The sequence below is a fragment of the Myotis davidii genome, unplaced genomic scaffold, assembly GCF_000327345.1.
Source record: "Myotis davidii unplaced genomic scaffold, ASM32734v1 scaffold332, whole genome shotgun sequence".
NCBI lineage: Eukaryota > Metazoa > Chordata > Mammalia > Chiroptera > Vespertilionidae > Myotis > Myotis davidii.
The window spans coordinates 7,926,680-7,947,459 of NW_006285779.1; the positions used below are offsets into that span (position 1 = coordinate 7,926,680).

General features: G+C 47.5%; 1 protein-coding gene across 13 annotated transcripts in view; it reads left to right on the forward strand.

Annotated features, from left to right (window-relative positions):
- The first annotated feature begins 3,020 nt into the window (after positions 1 to 3,020).
- Positions 3,021 to 20,780, forward strand: part of SORBS1 (sorbin and SH3 domain containing 1) — a 196,897-nt gene continuing 179,137 nt past the window's right edge. The window contains exon 1 of one of the 13 annotated variants that reach the window (XM_015559393.1): positions 3,021 to 3,369. The gene's annotated coding sequence lies outside the window, so the exon portion shown is untranslated. The remainder of the gene's footprint in view (positions 3,370 to 20,780) is intronic. The other 12 variants (XM_006756633.2, XM_006756636.2, XM_006756634.2 and 9 more) reach the window with 12 other exon arrangements.

Here is a 20,780-nt window from a genome sequence, read left to right on the forward strand (position 1 = left end):
GGGTAGCCTTTAATAAATGCCTTGAATGGTAGGGAGCATTTAAGAGCAGGGATAAGAACTTTCTGGCATATTAGAGGCACTCAGATAATATTTGTGGAAAGAATGTCAGGCTGAGTTTGGAAGTGGAAGGAACATGGCCAAGTTGTTGGGTGGCCATTGCCGTTTGGTGAGGGTAGAGCTCATACAGCTCTGGTGGTACGGTGACAGCAGAAGCCAGGAGGGCTTAGGCACCAGGCTGAGGCAGCGGTGACTGAGAGGAGTCAGGGATTACTGTGGGCCTTAGAGGTCAGGGGAGGCGTCCTCGTGGAGGGGGCCTTGGACAGAGCCTGGAAGGACCCGTTGGATACGGGAGATGGGAGTAGGTAAGACCCAAGGAGGGGAGTGATGGGCAAAGGTCTAGAGAGGGAGCTGAGAGATGGTCATCCAGGAGAGAGGGGAGGGAGCACAGAGGGGAGCGGGCACAGAGGGGAGCAGGCCGATGCTCTGTCCACTGAGCCAAACCAGCTAGGGCTATCTGCAGTTTTTATTTTTATCGCTGAAGGGTTACTGGTCTTGGTGATACGAAGAGGAGAAAAATAAGGCAAGGGAAGAGGTGGAGGTGACTGCAAGCTTCCTAGCCTGGGAGAATGGTGACACCTGAGACAGAAGGGGGCCAGCTGGTGGGAAAGAGGGTGTGGGCAGAGGCTGGATGTGTCTGGAGCCTGTAGACTGGAGACTGCTCTCTATCCCCAGCCCTGCCCCTGACCTAGCCGGGAGACCTTGGGCCAATTTCTTTATCTCCAAGCTCCATTTTTTATCAGGAGGCCCCTCTGCCTTATGGCTCAAGCTCATCTCACACAGTGGCGTCATTAGTCCTGGGGCTCGGGCAGGGGGAAGGGTCTGGGCTGGAGAATTATGAGGGCGTTGCATGGAGGTGAGAGAAGAAACCGCCCAGTCCTCTTCCTTGTTTTCCTGGAATGTGGCCGAGGTCAGTGCTCCATTCTGGTAAGGCGGCACAGGGCTGGGTAGTTAATCTTCCTGAATTCACTGAAGGGAGATTGTCAGGGCAGGGAACTGGTCATTAGTGAACCCCTTACCTTCCTGCTTTCCTCTGCCCAACCACCACTCTCCAAGCCTGTCTTTGGGAAACTTATGGCTTTGGACCTTTAGAAATAGGGTCTTGCAGAGAAGACTTCCTGGCAGAGGAGGGCTTGGGCAGAGCTTGAGAAAGGACTGGAGGAAGGCTTTCCAGAGGAGATTGACAGGGAGTTAGGTTACAGAATTTAAAATAGTCCAGACAGAAGGCTAATGCTTTTTGAATACCTTGTGTGTGTACCAGCTCTGTACCAGCTTTCATGATCTTTGTTTCATAATCTTTCCATCATTTCTGCTCTCTATTATCCCATCTTACAGAAAAGGCAACAGGATTAGAGAGAGGAACTAATTTGTCCAAGGTCTCAGGGCAGCAAACACCCATTTCTACATTCTGCAAGAACTATATTCTGCTGGCTTTGGGGGAACCCAGGGAAAAAATAGAATGATTTGTCTTTATGATCCTCATTCCCAGTTAAGCACTTACTTGAAATGTGGTCCAGCTGCCATCTATACGGCAGTGTTCCAGGACAGTGCAGCATCTCAGAGACCGATGGAGAACTTGGAGCTCAGCGGCCCTCTTTTACAGATTAGGAAACTGAGGCCCAGAAAGGAGGAGGGATATGCCAAGGTGAGGGGCAGAATGGGAACGAGAGCTGGAAGAGTCTGTAGACTTTGAGATTTTTGGCTCTTTAAGGCCTCCCTGTGGAAAAGTTTGTTTATAGATGACAATGGAAACCTTTGTCAGGAGAGTTGGTCTGGGCAGGGTTGGATCTGAAAGGTCCTGTGTGTGTGTGTGTGTGTGTGTGTGTGAGCAGGGTTGGATCTGAAAGGTCCTCTGTGTGTGTGTGTGTGTGTGTGTGTGTGTGTGCTTTCTCTTTCCTTCACTATAACCTTAGATGCCTTTGAACCAGCAGGAAGGATTCCTTCAGACCAAAGGTTAAGACCAAAGGCATTTAACAGGTGGAAAGGGCATAGGAAGGAGGGGGAAGATCAGAAGCCACAGAAATAGAAGACTTAAACTCTAGGCTTGGCTAAATGGAATGTTCCAGGCCTGCAAATAATCTCTAACATTTATTGAATACTCATTGTGCCAGTCAATCTTTATGTCATTTTATGTAACTGCCATGACCTTTCCTTGAGGTGTAGGAGCTGTTTTGCTGTTCCCATTTTACAGATGAAGGAACTGAGGCTCAAAGAGGCTGAGAGACCTACCTAAAGCCACAGAGTTAGTAACACATAGAGCCAGGACTCCAACCTCACCTCCTAAGCTTTTTGGAGGATTGGGAGCTCCAGGTGTCTTCGGTAGTAGTTCTTGGCCACAGGCAATTTTACCCCTAGGGCACATTTGACAATGTGTGGAGACATCTTTGATTGTCACAGTTTAGGGGATGCTACTGGCATATGGTGGGTAGAGCTACCAGTAGCATCCCCTAAACGTCTTACAATGCACAGGACAGCCCACAACCAAGGGGTACCCCATGACAAATGTCCGTGTGCTGAGGTTGGGAAACCCTGCCCTCCAGGGACCTGGTTATATTTTTACCTCTGTGTGCAGGGCTAGTGCAAGGGCATCTGGAAAGCCCATCTGAGGAACTTGAGTTGTTCCTTTAGCTCCAGAGACTTACCATTATGTTGTATGTTAATGAATGTTTGCAGTGTGGGCTCCTCGCAGACTGAGTTCTGCGGGGCCAGGGTGGTGGTAGTGGTGGGTGGAGGCCAGGAAGGCGTGTCAGGCCAGGGTGGCTCAGGGCTGCAGACGAGCTGGACAGGTGGTGACGGGTGTGCGGGGTCCTGTCCAGGCTGCTGCGAATTGACTTGATTGTTTCTCTGTGTGTGACTGAAATAAGAACTTAGATCCAGTTAATCGTCTATTTTTTTCTTCCGTAAATGCCTCTACTAAGTGATTGCTGTGACCAGGCACCATGGAAAGGCCTGAGAAAGGGGTACGCATGATACGGATGTACTTGGATTCAACTATGCTGCTGGCCCAGCGCCTTTGCTGCTAGTTACTGTTTAACTCGAGTCTGCCCCATGCCACTTAGGGCAGAAAGACAAACAAATTTGGGAAAGTCCCAGGACTTGGCCTTCACTTGAGCTTCTGCGAGCAGCTTTATCTGAGCATTGCAGTGGTTGAATAGGTCAGATCGAGTAGCCCCGTGGCCTGAAGGGCGCTGCTGGGGCAGACCTGAGGGAGGAATTGCTTTACCACCTCTGCTCTTACTGCAGGCCCCTCTTCCAGGTCAGACACGGAAAAGGAGTGTCTGCGCCCTTTTCTCTCGTGGAGTACATCACCAGGTAAGATTTTTAGCCTCAGTAGTAGCCTTCCTTTTGCCATCCTGTGGCCCTCCCTTCCAAATTTTCTACCATGGTGCCTTTCGAAACCCTGTTGGCCTCACTGGTGGGAACAATCACCCACTTCCTGTCCATCACCTGGGCCCCACCCCGAGACCTCCTTCTCGAAGCTCTCTAGCCACTCCAACTTCAGGGTCACCTCCCTCCTCCAGACACCTCTGCCCAGTGACTCCTTTGGTCCTTTATCTAGTTCTTAGGTTCTCAGTGTCACCTTCTGACCTCTGCAGTGGCTCAGTCACTAACCGGCTGTGTGCCCTTGGGTGAGTGAGTCACTTAACCTGGGAGAAGCAACACAGTGTTGCATCAGGTGACTTCAGTGCCCGTCCAGCACCAATGTCGGATGAGAGTCACAGTTGTAGAACCTGGCCAGTGGGAATTCATGCTTCCCTTTGATCCTATACAGATTCATGAGAGCTCAGAATTGGTGTAAGGACACTGTTTTCAGACTAAATAAGTGAACTTTTTCATATTAATTCTTTACTCAATAAATGTTTGTTGAGTGCCTGCTATATCCAAGGGGGTGTGATGGGATCAGCAGGGCTGGAAGATGGGTGTCTTGGGCTTTGCCTTCAAGGAGCTCACAGCCTTGTGGGTTGGGGGTGAGGCGTCTGTACAAAAGCACCACAGGGTAGATTCTCTAACTTATCACCCTGTGCCCATCCTTGGTACCAGCTGTCACAATTGTACACACACACACACACACACACACACACACACGGATTAAAGTTCCTTAGAGGTGGACTTTTTTCAGTCTTCTTCATTAATTGCCTAACGTAATGAGCAGTCAGTAAAGATTTGTTAAATGAATGCAATAAAGACTGGTACCATTTGACTTGGGATTTGAAGGGAACATAGGAGTTAGACCTGCATAGATGGAGAAAGGCACATTACAGACTGGCCAGGGATGGGGAAGGACAGAGGCAGGAGGAGGAAATGGCATGAGCAAATGCACAGGGGTAGTGAAGCCCGAGGCATGCAGGGTAACGGCCAGACCATGGGGGTTGGATCATGTGGTATGGTCAGGATGCAGAAAGTGGAAGGTAAGCTGGGCCAGATGGTGGAGTGTCTTGAATTCAAGCTTATCCCAAAGGGACTGGATTTGTCCTACCGTAGAATGACCTCACATTCCAGTTTCTCAGGGTGATTATGAATAGTGCCCCGTTCACTCTCAAGTGTCCCTATTTGGGTGATCAGTTATATGATTCTGCACCCCTGAAGGCTGTGTGGAGCCCTGAGGGTTCCTAATGGGACATGGTCAGGCTGACCGCTGGGAGGCTGGAGATGAGACATTCTCTAGTCCCCGTGTTTCAGGCCTGAGCCCGAGGAGCGGTAGTGTGAAGGGAGGAGATGGTTACAAAGGAGACTAAAGGCCAAAGTGCCAACATCTCTAAGAGGCTCCAGAGCAGCTCTTCCAAAGAAAGACCCGTCCTAAAGCTCGGGCATCCTGGAGACGCGTTTTTCTAACTTGAGTTATGACTGATGAGAAAAAGAATACATGTGTGTATCTTCTGAGCAATTAAAAGTCAGAGGAGCTTCGCCCAGTCTCTGAAACGTCCTGGTGAGACACCCTGGCATTCACTCTCCTAAACCCCAGCATTGTTCCCTGGAATTTAAAATAGGTTATGAATGTGCCTGATGTCAGGAGAGATAAATCTGTGAGGAGGACTGTAGTCAATACATTTCCTTTTTAAGAAGAAACAATATAAAGAGCTTGATTCAGCCCGGAATCAATCTCACTTTGTTGCCATGATTGTGTAAAACCTGAACTGCTTTCTGTCTGTCACACTGTTTATATCCCCGACGTTCCCCATCTCAGCGGCCGCGCGGAGTCCAAGCCTTTTTAGGCCATGCATGCGCTCCTCTCGCGGCTGTTTCCTTGTGCGCTGCAGAAGGGTTGTGCTGTGAGCGGTGACTTCATTGACTATCTAGGGGTGCTCTTCAGGGTGGCTGTTCAGTAGTGCTCCAGAGGAACTTTTTTTTTGGTCCAAGAGAGTTGGAAGGCTAAATTCTTGGGCTTTTTTTTCTTCCTATTAAAAAGATAGTTACATTTTCAAATAGTTGATACAGATGGTTCAGAAATCAAAACACTATAAAAATCTATGCATGGAAAATTTTCATTGTCACCCCCTGATGTCTACTCCACTCCCTCCCCCAACCTGGAACCCATTAGGTGGGCTGAACATACATTCCAGTGTGCCCATGACAGTCCCAGTTTATGTTCTTTGTGCCAGTGGGTGATCAGTAACACCCTCTCCCATTCTCAAAAGTGTACCTAATTAGGTGATAAGTGATACATTCCCCTACAGATTGATAATCACTTTTATTAATTTTTTGTATATTCCTCTAATATTTCTATATGCAGACACACACATAAAGTGAGGGGTGACTGACATTGCCTTTGCCATTTCACAGTAGGTCCTGGAAGACCATACCCATAGAAATGGAGTGTCCTCGTCCTACTAGGCTCTCCGGCTAGCAGTGTTTGTAGAGACTGTCAGGCAGTGTCTTTTCCTTGGTTTATCAGTTTAATTGCTATTTAGGAGTGGCCTCTGTTTACATAGGGAGAAACAAAAGGCTGTGGGAAATGAAGCCAGTTTCCTTCACTTAGGAAAGCCAGTTCAGTAGTAAACTCATCCAGAAAGAACTTATTAAGCACCAGTTTTCTGCCTAAGATGGTACTAGGCAGGTTGGATGAAGGGGGCAAGTGCTTCAAGATTCAACTCAGATGCTCAGCCTTCATGAAGACTTCCCTGATTCCATGGCCACAATTCTTAGCATCCCTGTCCATCCACTGCCCATTCATCCAACCACTATCCATTTCATCAGCCAGCATTCCTGGTGCTTCCTTCCATTCACTGAGTACAACCGGCATTCCACAGGGGCTAGGACAGCCGTGGGCAAACTACGGCCCGCGGGCCGGATCCGGCCTGTTTGAAATGAATAAAACTAAAAAAAAAAAAAAGACCGTACCCTTTTATGTAATGATGTTTACTTTGAATTTATATTAGTTCACACAAACAATCCATCCATGCTTTTGTTCTGGCCCTCCGGTCCAGTTTAAGAACCCATTGTGGCCTCGAGTCAAAAAGTTTGCCCACCCCTGGGGTAGGACCTGTGCTAGAGACATGGAGATGGACAAGATGAGCTCCTGCTGTAGGAGACAGAGACGCGAGTGAACGGGCGATGATTTATCTAGGCAACTGTATCCTGCAAAGGCCTCTCTAAATCAGTGCCTGTCCCTCCCTTCAATCTTTTCCCCATGCTAAGTGGTCTCTGTCCCCCCTCCATCCATTACCATGGCCATGGTAAGAAACCTCCTAACTCTGACTGATGTTGAAAAGAAAGCTATGTGAAGGGGAGCCCCAAGTCCCACCCTTGGGTGTTCTTGGTTTCTCCCTTGGAAGGAGGGGTGTGGGTATTTGATATTTCAAACCCAGTGATTTCAGGAATCAGCCTGGTGGCTCAGCCAGCTCCTTCTTTTATCTTCTAATAAATACAGCTTCCCTTGCAGTTTCCTGGTGCCGCAGAGGGTGATTGGTCCAGGATAAGAAATAGCCAGGCCAGGAAAGTGACCTTTTAATAAAGTTGAAAGGGCCATTGGGAGAGCCAGGATGGCCAGATGTATGGCTGTGAGCCACTCCGGCCTGTGCCATGTCACCGAAAGAGGCCCAGGTATGACTCTGGCTGTAGCTGCTGAGGAAAGGAGTAGTCGGGTTGCAATGGAAGAGGGTTCTGGCTGAATGTTAGCAGATGTTTTTCTACAACAGTGCAGAGCAGCCTTTTGTGGGAAGAGGTGAGATTTGTTTGACAGCCACACTCCCCTCAGTTCCCCTCATCTGTTCTTCCTGCAGTAGCTTTTCACAGGAAATAGGCAGATGGATGGTGTTTCTCTGGAAAGTCCATTTTGGACCAGTGCTTAGAGTGTCGACTGTGTGCCTGGCCCCACTGGGTATTTCTACCTTCCATTAAAGCAGTGGTTCTGAAACTGTGGGGACCCCCACAGTCAGTTAAAAATGCATATTACTCCCTAGTGGGACCCAGTAATCTGTATTTTTAACATGTTCTGTAGGTTCTATCCGGTTATTTTAAGCTACAAGGAACAAACTCCAACTCGGATTGGCTGACAGGGAACATCACTGTCTCTCAGACAACTCCATGACCCATCATGTGGGCTGCAGTGGGAATTGTGTCCCCTGAGGTTGTGCAGTGGGCGGTTCTGAACCCTGAGATAGGGCAGGCTTCGGGATTGATAGCTTCAGTGGCTTCATGATGTCAAGTCCCAGGTTCTTCCCACCTCTGCCATCTTGGTGATAGCCTCGTCTGCAGGCTGGGAATAAGATGACTGGCATTTCCAAGCATCTCAGACACACTGCCATCCAGAGGAGGAAGGGGGACGTAGATTGATTTCTGGCTGAGCCATATCCATGATGCCTCCTTGGCTGGAGCTGGGTCACATGCCCTGAGCCAGTCACTGAAGGTGCTTTGCTTTGGGAGCTGTCTGGGGAAGGGGTGGGCACCCTAGCAAAGTGGAGGCTCTGTTAGGAGGAAGGAAGGAAGGAAAGAAGGAAGGGGACTGGGAGCTGGGAAGGCAACCATGGCCCCAGTGCACAGGTGGTTTGCAGACCACACGCCAAGGTACACTGCGTCACGTCGTCCCGAGCAGTGGTAAGGTTATCTCTGTTGTGCAGATGAGGAAATGACACTCACTGAGCTTCAGGGACTTGTCTTAGATAACACACCCGGAGGTTGTGCGGGTTGGGAGTGAGGGAACGGGTGTTTGTGAGGCCTTTTAGCCTTGGGAGAGCAATCCTCCCTTTCTCGTCTTCCTAAGGTCTCCAGGCAGCCCCTTCATTTCTGATTTCTCCTCCACGACTGCGGTTATTCATGACAGCAGGTCTTCCTGAGTGTTTCCTAGGGGAAGGCTTCTCCAGGCATAAGAAAAAAAGATATATTTTGCCGGCCCCACCTCCACATAGGCTGTGCCCAAAAGCAGTTGAAATAATGTTATCAGCTCAAATTTTGGGGGGGGCTACCACTTCAGCCCCTGTGCTAGGTACAGTGCAGACATTATCTCTAATCCTGGCAACAACCTCTGATGTTAGGTCTTATTATTGGTGTGGTGTTTTTTTTTGTATGTGTGTTTTTTTAACATAGTACTTTAAAAAATACTTTTCTTGATTTCAGAGAGGAAAAGGGGAGAAAGAGATAGAAACATCAGTAATAAGAGAGAATTATTAATTGGCTGACTCCTGCACGCCCCCCACTGGGGATGGAGCCTGCAACTGGGGCATGTGCCCTGGCTCAGAATTGAACCATGACCTCCTGGTTCACAGATCAACGCTCAACTACTGAGGCACGCCAGCTGGGCTTACTATTCGTATTTTATGGATGGGGAAATTGAGGCCCAGGATGGTGAAGCTGGCAGTGAGGGAGCCAGGCTGGCTGACTGCCTGACTCAGATGGTGCCGCTTTCCTACCCGACATGGGGGCTTATCAGCAGCTGCCAGCCTTCTTATGTCCCCAAGGACGGTTCTCAGGGAAGAGGGTTTTAGTGTCAAAAGAGTTCCAAAGGAGCTGAATGTTTCCTATGGGAATAATTCTCAGGGCACTAGGAAAAAATATCCTCAGCATAATAAACACAAGAAAGAAACAGGAAATCTGGTTTGTTATGTGGCAGTAAAATGTGAATAGGAAGAACTCTCAACAAAGCCTGAAGGTTTGTTGGATTTGAAAGTGGAAGGCCATGGTTGAAAGGGGAGGAAAGGCGCTCTGGGTTCGGGAGACAATCGGTAAATGGTAGACTGTGCGGCTGCAGTGAGGAATGAGTGCTGGGCGGAGAGTCTGAGCACCTCGCTCTTCCCCAGCTCTGCCTTTGAGACACATAAAATGCAGCTCCCTGCGCAGAGGGAGCAGAGAGGTAAAGGGTGGAGTAAGCCATGTCAGCTCTACAGGGCTTTGCAAAGGTGACGGCGTGTCAGGGAGAAGCTCCAGAGTTGACACTTCAGTTTTAAACGCAGTGCAGCTCTACCTGGTTGTGAGCTGTTCATTGCCTAGAGTGCAGGGGCACGTCAGAGCCAGTGGAGGGCAGATGTCTGGCTTCCGCCTCATCTCAAGGAGAAATCAGCTTTGCCTGAAAAGCCCCTTTTTAGCTCTGGACATTTGGAGTTCCTGCTTGGCTGGTTGCCTGGCCTGTGCCTCGGGAGTATTGTCCACAGATGCTCAGGGGAGATAATCACATTGCAAAGTACAGAACTTGGCTGCTCTGGGGAGGATCTTGGGGGCTCAGGAAGCTCTGGATACCTGGGAGGTGGGAGCTGAAGATGTGTGTTGATGGGGGACCACAGGGGTGTGTGTGTGTGTGTGTGTGTTCGTGCACGTATGTGCACGTGCGCATGCAGGGGGCATCCACAGGTGAGGTCCTTTCCAGTTGTAGACAACACACCCCTGATCACAGTGACTTTGGAGAGAGACTTTATGAATAGAGGAAATAATAGGGAATTTTTCCCCCCAGTGAAGTACATCTGCAACCTTAGAGTTTTGAGTCTGTTGTAAGGTATTTAAAATAAGTTTCTCCTTTCCATCCTTCTTACACCACCCCCCATCCTCCCATTTATCAAAAATTTGTTGAGCAATTTTTGCATGGCAAGCTGAGCTTGGTACTGAGGTTTCAAAGACCAAAATCAGTGCCTTCAAGGAAGAGTCTTGTAGGTAAACAGAACCATTATAAAGCTGTGTGATAAGTGCTAACAGGTATGTACAGGGTTCTCTGGGAGAGGTAGGAGGGAACACTTGATTGCGTGTGGTGGGGGAGGGGTAGTTATTTCTCAGAGAGGGTGACACCTGAGCTGGGGCTGGAAGGCTGGGAGAGAAATGTGCCAGGTGGACCAGCCTCTTGGAATGGATTCCAGGCAGAGGGCGGTAATAGCTTTCATCTGACAATAAGAAAAGTTCATGGAAGCCTGCTGTGTGCTGGTGGTGATGCAGTGATGGATGGGACTCCTGCCTGCAGGTGCTCACCGTCAGCGGTGAATAGGAAATGACCGTGCAGGTGACAATATGATTGGAGTGTGGACAGAAGCAGGGCCCCTGTGGAAACATAGGGGCCCTGCTTAACTTAGGTATTGGCATTTGCTATTCAGTCTTCCACTCAGGAAGGTTCGTTCTTTTCTTTTTAATTTTTTAAAATATATTTTATTGATTTTTTATAGAGAGGAAGGGAGAGGGATAGAGAGTTAGAAACATCGATGAGAGAGAGAGACATCGATCAGCTGCCTCCTGCACACTCGCTACTGGGGCTGTGCCCGCAACCAAGGTACATGCCCTTGACCGGAATGGAACCTGGGACCCTTGAGTCCGCAGGCTGACTCTCTATCCACTGAGCCAAACCAGTTAGGGCTGGAAGGTTTTTTCTTGCAGATGTTTGCATTGGTGAGAGGCTCTGTTTAAGAAGCTAGCTTGCTGCCTGCTGCCCTTGGCATTGGCCGTGCCCTTCAACAATTTGGATTATACTCTGACATTTGTTTATACTTTGATTTCTTCCTCGTGGGCTTAGGAAGTTGGACTTGGGCAAGGCATTTCACCTCTCTGGATTTTATTTTTCTCACTTATGAAATAAAAGGGCTGTTGGACCAGGTCATTGTTTCTCAAACAGCAGTCTAGGGACCACCTACTTTAGAATGGTATGGTGCCCCGCCGGGGTGGCTCAGTGATTAAGCATCTACCTATGAACCAGACGTCATGGTTCGATTTCCAGTCAGGGCATATGCCTGGTTGCGGAGTCAATCCCCAGGAGAGGGCGTGCAGGAGGCAGCCATCAGTGATTCTCTGTCATCATTGATGTTTCTATCTCTCCTTCTCCCTTCCTCTCTGAAATCAATAAAAATATATATTAAAAAAAAGAATGGCATGGTGTGCGGAAGTCCTTGTGCGGTAGCTCCGCCCCATTCAGACACCAGATGCTTGGGGCCTGGAAGTCTGCATTAACAGGTACTCCAGGTGATTCCTAGACACCTTAGAGTTTTGTCACACCTGGACTACATTATTTCAGCCTAATCCTTTCAGCTCTGAACTCCTCAGCCATAGATAGGTGCACAGGAACTGGAAAAACAGAACGTTCGTTTCCTGATGTTTTGCCCTTGCAGTGGCGCCTGCAGCACGCTGCTCCTGGTCGAGGTCCCCGACTCTGGGCAGCTGTGCTGTGAGCTGTTCGCAGGCGGGTTTGAGATCCCTTAAGGAAGAGAAGCCTTGCTGCCAGGCACCTGAATGTGGCTGTCAGAATCTGTTAGGAGCTGAATCACTACAACAAACCCCCGTCTCAGCTTTGCAGCCCTGGCTCTGCAGTGTTTGACTGGCTTCCCTGGCCCCGGCCCTTCTCACTGACCTCCTGCATTCTGACGAGGTCATTTGCCTTGTCGAACTGAAGCCAAGGTTTCATCTTCTCTTTCACAAATGGCATCTCCACTCCGGTTCCCCTCAGATCATCTTTGTGAGGTTCCTAAGGGAGGCTCACACTGTTTCAATAGCTCTGCATGTGTTCTCATTTTTTGAAGATCTGAAAACAGTTTTTAATGCTCAAGTTAGTAATTGGCTTTATAGGCCTTTATAGCTGCCTGGGAGTTGCTCCAGTTTCTTGTCCTTTCCCCTCAGAAATCTCCTGGTGGCCCCTAAGACTCCACAGAGCCAGTGATGTGGGGAAGCTGTTTCCTAAGAACCTCTCTCAGATGGACCCCTTCATACCATTCAGGTCCCAGGCGAGGGCATTCTTGCCCATTATAAAGATGAAACCTTGGACCTAGTATCTAAGATCATAAAAATTGAGAACGCTCCTCTGGATTTGGTTCTGTTAGTCTGTGTTGTGGTTTTCTTAATGGAAATCAATCTGTAAACACAGAGTTCTACACTAGTAAACTCTGATGAACCCTTGGATATTACTCAGGTGGGAGAAAGAAGGCAGGGCTGGGCATGATCCTTCCCTCTGTTTCCCAATCCTCCATCTATAGTGGGTGCCCAACATGTGGCTGTTGGGAGCATGGATTACAAAAAGAGAGATAGGCTGGTAATTAAACTGGTAAAGGCCTGGCATTCAGAAATCTGATTGGTGTGAATTTGACTTTGCCCTTGGTTCTTCCTTAAGTTTAATATTCATGGAAATATCCGTTAGATGCAGGGTTAGTTGCAGTGCAGAATGATAGAGAGGAGAAAGGACAGATGTTGTGTGCACTTCAAGTACTTTGCTACATCTGTTAGTTGTTCATTATTTGCAAGTCCTTTTGTTAGAGAATCCCCAGAACTTGATTAGCAAACCCCTACATTTTGTGTTCAGGGAAACTGAGGCGTGGGAGTGAAGTAATGAGTCTAAGTTTACATACTGAAGGTATTGGCAGACCAGTTGACTAATCATCAAGAAGGATTTATGGAGTACTTCCTGTCTGCCGGAATACACATGAATTAAAATGTATCTTTGTAAATGCTGTTAGAAGGGATGGAGGTCACCTTGGAGTGCATAGTTGCTTTGTGACATTTCTGTCACTTGGCTGTCACTTGGCTGTTTGGCTTTTGCTGGTGTCTCTCCAAGGACAGGGAGCTCACTATTTACTGAGGCACTTCATGCTATTTTTGAATGTTTCTAATTACTAGAATTCTTTAATTTGAGGCACAATCAACCTGTCTTATAATTTTCTTCTTCAGGACCCATGTCTCACTATATTTATACCATGATTCATTCGTTCATTCAAGCATATGTGTTGAGTACCAGCTATGTTTTAGGTTCAGGAGGAATAAGAGAAAACAAGATAGACAAGGCTCCTGCCTCCTGGAACTTAGAGCCTGGGGTTTGTGCACTGGAAGGAACAACTAAGAGTAGTACTAGCTCTTGTTTCCAGAGCAGAGTTCTCAAAGTGTGGTCCCCAGGTCAGCAGCATCACCTGGGAACTTGCTAGAAATGTGAATTCCCCAGCACCACCCAGAGGTGCTGACTCAGGAACTCATGGGTGGGGCCTGGACACGGTTTGCCCAGGGCTCCAGGTGACTGATGCCTTCCCTGCTTGGAGAACTGTGCCGTGTGTAGACTACAGCAAGAGTTCTCAGTCATGGCTGCACATTGGAGTCACTGGAGAGGGGGGCTTTTAAACCTGTGCCTGCTGTGCCCTGACGAGGCCGATGAGAATTTGAGGTGGGGCCTGTGCAGAAGCCTCCCAGGCCATTCTGTGCAGCCAGGGCTGGAGGGACCCAGGGTTGTGACAGCGAGGAGCTCATATGGTGGAGTTACCCAGTTTGAATTGAGTCCCGGCTCTGCCCCTTATCAGTTCAGTGGAATTTGGCAGGAGGACTCTGGCTTTAGAGTCCTTCCTTATCTGCATAATGAAGATAAAAATGCCCATCCCTCAGGGTTGTCATAACAGTGAAGTGGGATATGTGTGCAAATCTCTGAGGATGTGTCCAGCACGTGGTGAATGAAGTAGGACTGAACTTACTGGTGGTAGCTGTAGGTATTTGAAGCTGATGGTGCTCATCTCTTCTCTCAGCCCTCTTTTTTCCCCACCCTAAGACCCTTTACCTCTTTAAATAATTTCCAGTCCCCTCTTTTGGGAAACTCCATGGCTTTCTTTAAAAACCAAGGTCTTGCCCAACTGGTATGGCTCAGTGGTTGAGCATCGGCCTATGAACCGGAAGGTCAGGGCACATGTCCGGGTTGCAGGATTGATCCTCAGTGTGAGGTGTGTGAGAGGCAGCGAACTGATGATTCTCTCTCATCATTGATGTTTCTATCTCTCTCCCTCTCCCTTCTTCTCTGAAATCAATATAAATATAACTAAAAAAAACAAACAAGAAACCAAGATCTTATTTGACAATGTCCATCAAAATTACAAATGCATTTGCTTTTTTTGCTTGTAATTCCAGTTCTTGGACTTTGTCCTACAGATATACCTCCACAGGTGAGAAATGATTTATGTTTATTCCTTACAACATTGCTTATAGGAGCAAAAGACTGGAGTAACCTCAGTGCTCATCAGTCTAGCATCTCCATGCAGTCAACCCCTGTGCGGCCACGGGAAAGAACGAGCCTGATCTTCTAGTACTGTTGTGGGCCTCTAGGATCTCTTTTTCATATGAAGAAAGTACAGTGTGGAACTGCATATGTGATGTGCTACCATTTGTGCAAAAAGAGGAGAGGACAACCTGTTTATTTGCCTGTATATACATATAGAACCTGTGTAAGGGCACAAAAGAAATGGGTCATATTGTTTGCGTTTGAGGAGGAGACTGGGTGGAATAGGAACTTTTCACTATAAACCGCTGGGTGCTTTTTAAATAAGCCCATTTAAGAAATTTACTTAAAAAACTGTGGTGTCCTGAGCTGAATCCTCCACTTGTGGCCCGACCGCTGTGAGGTGCAGTGGGAGTATTACCGTTTTTCTGGGATTTGGACACCGTCCTACTTTTGATGCCACTGAAGATTGCATTACTCTTGGCCTGTAGGCTCCGATGAACCTGTGGTCAATGACAGTACCCAGCTCTGTTTCCCGTGAATGGCAGCCAGGGCAGGTCTGATGGACTCGAGGAAGTTTAGAACTGCCCCCAGCCTGGACTTGCACAACCAGCTTTGTGTTTGGCCCAGAATTAGGTTGTCGGGAGCATTTGCATCTTGATTCTGTCATCTATAGTATTAGCTCCTCTTCCCAGTCTGGTCCCGCCTGGGGGTTTGATGAGCCTGACTCCTGTGTCTCTCTTCAGTCAAGTCATTGTTAAGACATTGGACAGGTTGTGGTGAAGAATTGAACCTTTCTCTACCTTGTCATCAAGCCATTAAAGACATCAGTGTGCGCACATGTTTAATGTGTGCCTGCTATGTGCCAGGCACGTGCTAGTGCTGAGGGTACACGGAGGAATGAGACAACCTTCCTGCCTGAAAAAGGATGATCGTCTGGTATGGAGGTGGGAGAACTTTTCTCTAAAGGGCCAGATAGGAAATAGTTTTAGCTTTGTGGGTTGATCTCTGTTATAAATACCCAACTCTGCCCTGGTAATGCCAACATAGCCATGGACATGTAAATAAATGGCATGGTTCTTCCAGTGAAATGTAACAAAAACAGTCGGGGGGCTAGATGCGGCCTGGGGGCCATAGTGTGCTGACCCCAGGTCTGGAAGGAAGACAGACTAGGAGCTCAGTCAGGTTTAATATGTGCCGAGAGGGATATGTACAAAGTATAGTTGTGGCCCACAGGAGGCAGTGATGTACATTCTGTGTGGGTAGTCGTTCAACGGGCCAGATAGTTGTATGCTAGTACAGGCTGACTCTGTGTCACTAATTTAACTCAGGGAGTCACTGGAGATTTTTCTAGTTGCTTTGCTGAAACCCAGATGCCTTTTCTCTCTCACATGCCACCTGGTCTGCCAACTTGGTAATCACAGCAAGAAACAACTGGTTGCTTTTTGCCATTACTTGGTCATCGTGTACCCGCATTGCCTTTTCCCAGTGTTCCCATTCTTTTCCAAATGTCCCCCAAACCATTTGTTTTATAATTTTGCCAGGATTTGTTGTTATCAGGGCTTTTTTATTTGGAGATGTCAGGGTTGCCCACTTTCCTATTTTAAAACGGGGACCTGTCTCATGCTGTCAGACCCCTTCCTCCTTTATGTGATTTTGAAGTTGATCAATCACAGTTCTAAGAAACGTTCATAGTCAGTTAAATATGCATGAAAGAATTATACGTTGTCTAAAGAAAATTTGGAACCACATCAAAAGTCGAAGGAATGCTAAAACAAACCAGTCATGGTGCGCCACTCCAACTTGGCCCCTGTTAACATTTTGGTGTCGTTTCTGCCAACTATGTGAAAAATAATCTAAGTTTACAGTCAGACGGCTTTGGAAGGATTGAGGTCTATAAGGGGAGCCTGATGTTTAGGCCCATCAGTAAAGTTTCAAAGGAGCATGATTCAGAGAATAGTGGACGCAGAGAGGACGAAAGAGTGAGTTTCTGGGCAAGGGAATGGCTGGGAAAGGCTGCATAGAGCAGGTGACCCTTGATAAAGCAGAAGTAGTTGTTGGAGGAACAGGAAACGGAGTTGTATATAAGCTACAGTCACAACCTTGCTCAATGTACATTATAAAATCTTCAAGGAAATGTCCCCAAATAATACCATGGTAGAAATATTGGTGAATGTGGTTTTATTTTCTCTGGTTTTTCAAATGGAACTATATTGCCTCTTGTTAGTATTTTTTCTTAACATCACACACATGTGCCCCGGTTGGTCTGCAGTGACTCAGGGTTGCAGAGCTTGGCTGCAGGTTTGCTGCAGAGCCAGGAGCTCGGAGCCAGACCGGCAGTGCTCATGCACCCCTGGCATTGCCATCAGTGGTATCTGAGGACAAAGTAGAGAAGCTAATAATCCTCTGATAGCCCCGATCCCTGGGAGTCATCTGGTGTTATCTGTGAAATCTGAAAGTTCTAGACAAATCTTGGATGTAACTTGAATAAACAGTACAGATTGCTTCTTTGCAAGCCAGCCTGATCAAGCTAGATCTTGCTTCTCTGGCCTGCAGTCTTTTACTTCGCGCGAGCCACTTGCAAATGTTCAAGTGCAGAACTTGAGATAATGCTTTGGGAGGACAGTGACATTATTAGGTGCATGGAGAAAATATTTACATACAGATTCCTCCCTTCCCTCATTTAAATCATGAAAAACAAACACATATTTTCTGCCACTATTCCCCCTGATATTTCTAGTACACAGATTTCCCACCCCCAGCATTCATTTTCACCGCCATGCCCGTACACAGGATGGAGGGGCACGAGCATTGGGAAGGGTCTTGCCCCATGTGCTGCAGGCAGTGAGTCCTGTCTGACTCTCCACCACCAGGAGAGAAGAGTTGTTGGGCTGCCCCGAGTTCACATTTTGTCTTTGCCTCTTACTTGCTGTGTAACTGCAGGCAAGGTCTTAGAGCTCAGCTTTCCCCCTCTGTTAAATTGGGATGATAAAATTGACCTCACAATTGTAAGGACTGAACCAGGTGATGTACGGAAGCCCGGACCCATGAGCAGGTGCTCAGTACATCATGGTGGCTGTCCCTCATTGTTACTACTGGACTGACAGTGCCAGCCTGATACATCGGCTCATGTGTCCCACATGTGGTTGTGCAGAGAGAACTCTGGCCTTGCATTCATTACGTTGCATTCAGTACTTTGCACCGATGATTCTTTTTTTTTTATAAATTGATTTCTGAGAGAGAGAGAGAGAGAGAGAGAGAGAGAAAGAGAGAGAGAAACATCAATGATGAGAGAGACTCATTGATCACCTACCTGCCTCCTGCAAGCCCCTGATGGGGGATCGAGCCCGCAAACCTGGGCATATGCCTGACCAGGAATTGAACCGTGACCTCCTGGTTCATAGGTCGACACTCAACTGCTGAGCCATGCCGGCCGGGCACACCCATGATTCTGAGGATTGATGTGATGGTGGAGTGTGGGTCATTGGGGAAATTTCATTTCAGAGATTGTTTTTCACAGAAGACTTTCTACAAGATCCCCAAAGGGCAGGTTTTATGAAATGTCAGGTTCTGTGTACAGTTGCATTGTGTTGATAAAGGCTATGTTAGGAAACATGCATATGTTAAAGTAAGGACTCAAGAAATCTGTTGACTAGAAAAGGGGAATACTTAGCATCAGGGAGGAAGAAAAGAGAGAGAAGGAAGTCCCACTGGGTTGGGTTTGAGACTGTGAGAGCTTTCTCACCCTTCCTGTCTCTAACCTGTAACCACCCTGGGACCTGGCTCTGAGCTTTATGAGGGCCTGGAAAATTCGTCTTCTTGAAGGCAGTGATGTGATTTCATCCCATTTTCAGGACAGCCCCAGTTTTCACTTTCCTATGACTGTTAATCAGTCTACATTTGTCTGCCTCTTAAGATGAAAAAGTCATCTCTAAATTAGGGCTGACATATTCCTAATGTGGAGCACGAAGCTCTCTCTGTATGCTGTTCACCTCTGCCTGCTGTTAACTACCAGCTGAATCTGAAGGCATGGCGTTACCTTCAGTCCTCTTTCTCCGTTCCTAACCTGTCACAGCTGTTTGGGAGCTGGGAAGACAAGGGGTCAGGCAAAAGGGGGACCTGAGCTCAGAGGTCTAGCACATAGTAGGTGCTTAATAAACACTCTTTATCTCAGCATCCAGTGCAGGACCCTCTGTAGTAATTACATTAGATTCAGAGCATAGAAAGAACTGGAACCATCTTTTGTGTTTGTGTCTTTTTAATATCAGAACAGTTGGGTAGGTGGCATTCAAATTAATAATAGACACCACTTTAAATATCTTTTTGTAGCCGAAACCGGTTTGGCTCAGTGGATAGAGCATCGGCCTGCGGCCTGAAAGGTCCCAGGTTCGATTCCGCTCAAGGGCATGTACCTGGGTTGCGGGCACATCCCCATTGGGAGATGTGCAGGAGGCATCTATTAGATTAGATCTGTCCTCAGTCTTACTATACTCTCTTAAGCCTTCCAGTATTTATTGCAAAACCCTGATAGTTTTTCATGCCCTTTCATGCAAGCACAGCGCATCTGTTATTTTTTAAAAACTTAAAAGTTTGTATTTGATAAATGTATATTTTATCATTTAATTTGAAAGGATTTGTTTACCTAAGTATATTCTAGAAGCCAGAAATGTCTTCAAACCTTGTATCTGGTATCTGACTTGGTGGTGGGTCCATTTGACTTTTGCCAGTTTGCTTTTCTTATTTTGTAGGAGATTGGGTGCTGACGTAGTAAAGTTGGTTTGCTAGGGTTGTTATGTCTTTAATGTTTGATGTTTAGGGTGGAATCGCAGACCTCCCTCTTGAACAGTAGGGCTGGGGGAGCAAGACCAAGGCTACTGAGGCTGGGTCAGGTGGGGCAACTTGACATTGGCTTCCTCTTTTAACACCATTCGCTTCTCTGTATTTTTCCTTTTCTTCTTTTCTTTTTGCTCTATTTCCCTTGTTTCTTTCCACTTTCCTACCCCTATTTGTTGCTAGACTTAGTGCATCCGGGCTTGTGGTAAAAGAGGGGATGTTTCCTTCTCCACTCCCTCTTCTCCTCATAGTTTAGGCTTTATTTTACTGAACATTTTGCAAAATATCTTTGGCCACTTCCCCTATGCCTTACCATGCATGTAAAAGTCAGTATGGGTTTTACAAAGAGGGTGATAGCTCAGGGGTCAGCAACCTTCCCCAAAGTGGAGGTCAACTCTTTGTGACTCCTATTTTGGTGCTGGGGTGACTGTGTTCACTCTTGGCGGGACTGGCAGGAGGCGGTCACTTTCATGGGGTGGGGGTGGGGGGGAGGTGGCAGCGCAGGCCCAAGTGCTGCTGAGGCCTGGCCAGCCGGGCTCCTGGCTACTGCTGTGCCACTGCTGACTCCGTGGTTTGGCCAGTGAGTTTGGCTTCTGAATTGTCCTTGTATTGGCCATTTAGTCTGCGCTGTTCCACAGCCTTTTCATCATAGGAGTGATAGATACAACGTGAACATTTTTGACCTTGTAAGGCTTTGCAGAAGAGGCTGTAAATTCCAGATTACTCTGTACAGCAGTGCAGAGGCTGACTCTAGGGAGAGACTGTTTCTGGGACAGTGGCCCTGACCTCTGAAGGCCATTCCTGCAGTTGGTCTTGGGTATATGTTTTTTTAGTTTTTTTATTTCTATTATTTTAATATATTTTTAGTGATTTCAGAAATGAAGGGAGAGAGAGCTAGAAACATGAGTGATGAGAGAGAACCATTGATTGGCTGCCTCCTGCATGCCCTCTACTGGGGATCGCACCTGCAACCTGGGCATGTGCCCTTGACCGGAATCGAACCCGGGACCCCTCAGTCCACAGGCTGACGCTCCATCCACTGAGCCAAAACAGCCAGCACGGTCTTGGGTATATGTTAAACCCTCCCAGAGGGAGCTGGTGCTGCATAGGAGACTATTGGTGGGCATGAGCCCAAGGGAAACTTGGGGGGAGACAGCTGCTTTTTCACAGCATATGATTTTCTTTCAATTTCCTGCTGCAGGAAGGGAGGTTCACCTTAATTAAATGTATGGTAAACAGTCTCATTTCCCTTGTTGCTTATCCTTGGTTCATTCTAAGCCCTTTTCAGAGGGTTTGGTAGAAAAGTCAGTGGCCTCTGTTGTTCCTTTTTTTCTATCAGAAAGCTCAGTCTCTGGTAGTCCTCCACTCTGGGTGAGGGAGAGCTGAGCAGCCTATAGTGGAGTCCAGGTGAGGACCAGGCTAATGTGATTTAAAAAAAAAAAAATATATATATATATTTATTGATTTCAGAGAGGAATGGAGATGAGAGAGAGAGAGAGAGAGAGAGAGAGAGAGAGAGAGAGAGAGAGAGAGA